Below are 5,781 nucleotides of genomic sequence, written 5' to 3' on the forward strand. Positions count from 1 at the left end.
ACTCAACTTAATTAGCTAATTAACTTGAATCCTATTAATATGGAATATCTTTAATGCAGATTTTTTAACTGGATAGCTTGCACTCTTACTTGCCTAATTTGGATGTGACAAGCCTTACCATAAAGCCAAACCTGCATTACTGGTTCTGCAATTTGAGCATGAAGTGTTTGGTCATTAGGCCTTTTGCATTGCCACCATAAAAAAAAAATACTCCACAATCCTTTCCTAGTGTTTCAGATAATCTGCCTGTCCTTCCATATGTCCCAGAAAAAATGAGGAAGCTCTGAAAACCTAGTAACCCTCATCTAGCTTCCCCCATGTCTGCATTGCAAAATAAATGGTTTATTTTGCAAGTGAAATAACATATTAACCCTAAGTTAACACGCTAAGTACATTATATTAAATACATAAATTGCTTGTGAGACTGAAGTCTAAATCAGTTGCAGGGGATAATTTGTTTCATTGCTGTTACGTGTACAAAATTAACTTTTTAGATATTATTTTTCTCTAAATGGATTTTGATTTTAACTAAGATTTTACAACCTATTGCTTGAAGCATTTTTTTTTTCCTTTGAGACAATACATATCTTCTCAGCTAACTCAGTGCCTAGACTAATTATTGTCTAGTTTTGAGGAATATTGGGATAATGCAGGAATATTGTTAAACCTTTGGGACCTCATGAGAAGAGCAAGTGTAACTCTGAAGTGTATTGTACAGCAGCAAAGAAAAGATGGTGTAAGTATAACCAAAATTTCTGAATAGCTTTAAAACTGCAGTTATGATACATTTTTGGAGATTTGTTATCACTAGCTTCAGTGGAAACAAGACTCCTTCTGTTAGGCTGCACTTCCTAAGCAATGTGCATACTGTTATTAACAGTAATAAACTATTTTTCATCTCCATTTTGAAATACTATATGTTCAATTGCTGAGAAGTTCCATGTTTGTAATGTTACTTGACATTTGGTATTACTGAAGAGGTTAGGCACAAAGTATTTTCAMAGAAACTTCGACAACTGAAGCAACAGAAAGTCCTTTACATGTAATAGATGGGACTTAYAGATCCCACTAACCTATGTCATCCTACACTTTTTGCCTTACTTGAAACATTTTAAACTTTCATGTTGAAAACTAACTATCTTCAGTGCTGATGAGGCAATAGCAGTCAGCATATAAGTTGTTGTTGTTCCTTTAGCTATGGCTAAGATAGCTGATATACTTAGATAAATCAGAAATAGACAAATCTGTGGAAAAAATCAGCAAATACGGGTTTGGTGGAATTCACCTTGGTAAAAAGAATAAGAGGAGTGAATCAATAATGCCTCTTTTCTGCCATGAATGCCCTTAGTAAGGGACAAAAATTGCTTCTACACAGAATCTGTTTGACCTTGAGTAGGACATTAACTAGATTTCCTTATCAGTTGGCAATTGCATCTGATTTAACTACATGAATTCCAGCACATTTTGAACAATTTCAAATGAATATCTGCAGCGCTACTGTGGTAAAACTTAAAATGGATTCAAAAAAAGCCAAACTGGACTACTCTTGTGTTTAATGGCTACTCATTTCATTTCTCATAAAAAAGGAATGTTGTATTTAATTATTTTCTTTCTGAGCACAACTTAGTATTTCATCTGTGTGAGGGTTAGTGAGCAGCGAAATAACCTCTTCCTGGCTACTGGTTATTGTAATATTTAGATAAGGGCTTCCTTAAATAAGTTTCTTCTAATTCTTTAGCACTTACCACAGTGAGATCAAGTTACAGCTGGATTAATGAGATGTAAAACCTATTAGGTTTGACATCACAAATTTTACTAGTTCTGGTGATGATTACATAACAAGTAATTACCCAACATAAAGTGCTAGTGACAGACTGATAGTTTGTTTTGAGATATCAAAATGAGATACAGAAACCACACAGTAAAAAGAGTTTTGTTTAAGCCAGTTAGATTCTATTTCAAATAGAGGCTTGCTTCCGGTTAAAGGTCTTTAACCTTTAATATAATAGTACTTTTTATAGTAGACTATAAAATAATGCTTCTTTATTTCCTTCTAATTCACAGCTGAATTCCAAGTGCTGTCTCACTTGGAAGAAGGTGTCGGAAATTTTGAGTTAACTATCGGTGCTGCTGAAAGATAGCACTTAGGCTGACAAGTAGCAAATATTTATCCTGTTGCTTAGCCCTCTAAGGAATTCTTCATTAGTATCTGAAAATGTAATTCCCTTCACCAGCTGTACCTAGTAAAAATAGCTTGGGGTTCAGTGGTGAAAACAAAAGATTTAACATCTGAGTGTAGAATAATTCATGCTCTTCGGATGACTAATGCTGCTAACTTAGGGTCAGATCATGTCATGTTCTGCATGACAGATCAAGGTAGTACAAGGATATAAGGTGACTTCCTTACGCCATGTGCCATCAGTTCCAGGTCACAGGGATTTACTTCACTGCAGTGCTATGTCCTGTCTCCCTTCCACAACACTCTCAGAAAGTTGACGCTCCTCTGCAGAGAGAGCGAAGCAAAGAGGATGTTGATGACTCATTTTCCCTTCATTTTGCTCACAAGCTGTTCAGTGAAACAATGTGCTGTCCCTCCATCTGAACTTATCGCAAACTGTTTAACTCCCAATTTGATGTCAGTCTCTTTACAGCTTTGCACCATCAACAGGAAAAAAGGCATGGAAAATTCCTCACCTCAAGTATGTTATCCTGAGACAATAGCTTGTACAACAAGTCTCACATGGTGTCCCAGGCTGGCCGCCTGCTATTTCTTCCTGATTCCCTTGCTCCTCCTGTCTCTTGGATTCACAGAATATTAAACTCTTCCAGCAGGAGACCATACAGACCTGCCCATTTGCATTTTATGAGATGGGAAGTTCAACAAGTGCAAATGTACAAAGCTGAGTTCACAGGTAAAAAGAAGGTGCGCAGAGGGCACTCATTGCCAATAAACACTTCAGTGAGTAAAGTGATAGCATGAAAAAAGTAAAGAGACAAAAAGCTGCGAATACGCTAAAGGTACTGCTTTTCAAATGAAGTGAGCTCCCCAAATCTTCACTGAAATAACTGGAGTAGGTATCAAACTATTCCTTCAAATCAACCCTCTGAAGTCTAGAGGCAGATGCAATAACCATGAGAAACAAGTCTGGATAGCCCAAATATTGCTGTGAGATGAGATGAAGAACCTAGTCGTAGAAGGACTTCTCATTAACTTCATTTAGAATGTGAGGACGTTTAGATGAACCAAAAAGGGTTCAAGAAGAAGGAAGGAAGCTGATGGTGACACTGTTTATCATAAGTGCTTATAGTGTTAGCTGAAGAATTCAGAAATCCCACATTTTCTCTACTTTCCTTTGGAAGTTCTTGAAAGATCTCCAGAAAATCTTACTGGGCTGCCACTGTTCCCTCTGTTCTTCCTCAGGAAGCACTGATCTTTGGTCAGATTGTTGCCAGTGGTAGGGCTGGTAAAGGTTTAGACTGTCAAACCTGAGGCACTTGGTTGTGCAGACTTTTTGTAAAGCTCATGGAGAGATACCGAAGTCCCCAGAGGGTGACTCAAAGTATCATTTCATGACTGGCTAAGTCAATCAAAGTATAGCCTGCCAAAAGAGGCAGCCTCATCCTTCCCTCAGTCTGCACTCTTGCGTTGCCATATGTCAGTGGATCAGAAGTGGTGCTACTAAGTGATTTTTCCCCCTGAGGTTAGTCTTCAGCTGCCTAATCAGGCTGAGTAGGCTGACTGTGGTTAGCCAAGAACTAGTACTGACACATGGGAACAACAACAGGGGAACAAGTAGCTGTGGATCAACAGCTTGGGATTTCTCTTGCAGTAGGAGAGTAAATTTACACTTTTAGTTTTGAAATCTGTCACTCAGAACTAATTTGAGAGTCCTGAATTATCCCCTGGAAACAGTTTTCCTACCTAGGAGCCTAATTTACATACCTATGTAAGATACCACAAATTCTCCTAAAGTTAACTAAAAACAAATATTAGGAAGTCTCCTGCAGCTAAGAGGGTCAACATTATAATGTGGAGCTGAATACCCAAAGTTTAGTTGCTTGGGTCTTCTTAAAAACGTCTGTTACTTGTAGCAAATGGATTTGGTGCATTATTACATAGTTTATGTTACTGGAATTTACTATTGGACTTGCCATGCAGAATGGCTTTTAATGCAAGGACATTTTGTTTCCTGATAGCTAGCCGAATTTTACTTTATTATTCTATTTTGAGACTTGTATCATAGAAGTTGGTTAATTTCAGGATAAAGCGTGTTACTTTTTCATGTGTGTATGCTTAAAAATTTTGGATTGGTTCATTGCTGTTCAAGTTGAATTGCCCTGATTGCATTGCACTGACTGAAATATATTAATATTGGTGTATCCATCGAATATGCCATAACTGAAGCTGGCAGCATCTGCACAAAAATGCCAGTCCTGCTGCTTTTTGATTAAATTTTGTTCATCAACAAAGCATTGTTTATGTTTGGATCATCCTTTTCTAATCCCTGGAGCAGGTCTACTGAATTTGTTGTGTCCTTGAACCCYCGACTCCTAGTGAGACTGTTTTTGTCGTGCTGGGACTTACAAGCCCTTGGTTGTGAGCTCTTTTGCCCGGTAATGCAAAACTGGAGGTTCGGGGGTGAGCACATACTTGCATTTCCATCAATTTAGCAAAACAAGATACAGAGTTAATGCTCGCTTTTTGCCAGCAAGAGGAGATGACACTCGAGTCAGCATAAAATCCCAAAGGCACAGACAAATAATAAGGCCTGACAAGGCAAATCCAAGTGCCACAATATTCTGGACACATTTGAACCCTCCGAGTTCAGACAAAATTAACACTTTTGTATGGCTATGATATTTCAGGACTGGTACCCAGACCCTTGAGCCAGATTTAGCTCTCCTTTGAACTACATCTTCACTGRAAAAGAAACACTGAGTGAGACTGCCTATGTCTACAACCCAGGGTAAGAGCTAGCGTGGCAGCAATAAGCCCCCGGCCTCCGCAGCACTGCTCTCCTGCCACCCGCTGAAGCCCGGCGCCACCRGAGCGCCTTGCGCCGAGCGCCAGCGCCTCCCGGAGGCTTTAAACCCTGGTGCTAMAGCTAACGTGTTTTCCTGCATTTAACAAAACCCCGCTCACGTGTTTTAGGAGGCGCAGATGCCAGGCTTGCGGGAACAGGGCCTGTCCCTCGGTCCCCTGGTCTCCGCGCCCCGCCGGGCCCCGGCCCCGCTCGCCGCTGACAGGCGGCTCTGGCTGTTCCCGCGCTCTGCGGACCCGCCGCGAGGCGCCGGCGGCCATTTCCCCCCTCGCCGCGCGCCGCCTCGCAGGGTCTCGGCGCCTCCTTCCGCGCCGCGGCGAGGCGAGGCGAGGCCCGCGGCGGGCGGGAAGGAGCGGGCGGTGCCGGCCGCGGCGCCCCCTCCTCCCGGGGGCGGTGCGCGCTGACGCGGCAGCGCCGCTGCTCCCCGCCGGCCGAGTCGCACAATTATGAGAAAGAGCCGCCGGGCCGAGGCCGCCGCCGCCAGCGCTGGGTCCCGGTGCGGAGCCGAGCTAGCGCCCTTCTCCCCGCTCCGCGCTCCCCTTCGCCCCGGCGCTGTCGTCCGCGCCCGGCTTCTGCGCGCCCGGCTTCTCCGCACCCGGCCCTCCGCAGCCGCCGAGCTCAGCCCCGATAGATGGAGACAGGCCCCGCCACCGCCGACGCCGAACCACGAGCAGGAGCTGCCCGGCGCGAGGAGAGCCAGAGTCGGCGCCGAGACCCAGCCCGGCCCTGAGGAGAATGG

The sequence above is a fragment of the Rhea americana genome, unplaced genomic scaffold, assembly GCF_003343005.1.
Source record: "Rhea americana isolate MKP2758 unplaced genomic scaffold, rheAme1 scaffold_2, whole genome shotgun sequence".
Lineage (NCBI taxonomy): Eukaryota > Metazoa > Chordata > Aves > Rheiformes > Rheidae > Rhea > Rhea americana.